Here is a 384-nt window from a genome sequence, read left to right on the forward strand (position 1 = left end):
ATGAGGCAGATTACCAGCTCTTTGGCAACTGTCACAATTATGTACAAACTTTCGGGAATCTTTATAGAGTGTGGGCCAATAGAAGCCACATTGGAGGACCTTGGTGGCTGTTCGCTCACCTCCGAAATGGCCTCCATATTGAGATCCATGGCAATGCCATAGGATTCTCTGTGCTTCCTCTCTGGGGACACACCTACGGATAATTCCGTCTGCACATCTCTTAAAGAGATAGGGCTCATCCCACAAGTAGTACTTTGCATCAGTAATTAGTTTCTTTTTTGTATTCTATTGTACTCCTTGGGTATGAACCGTGCAGCTTTATAGTTTGCAATATCGGCAAACCATGGTGCTTCCTGAATGGCAAATAGATGCTCATCAGGGAAC

The sequence above is a fragment of the Arachis ipaensis genome, chromosome B06 (genome assembly GCF_000816755.2).
Source record: "Arachis ipaensis cultivar K30076 chromosome B06, Araip1.1, whole genome shotgun sequence".
Classification (NCBI taxonomy): Eukaryota; Viridiplantae; Streptophyta; class Magnoliopsida; order Fabales; family Fabaceae; genus Arachis; species Arachis ipaensis.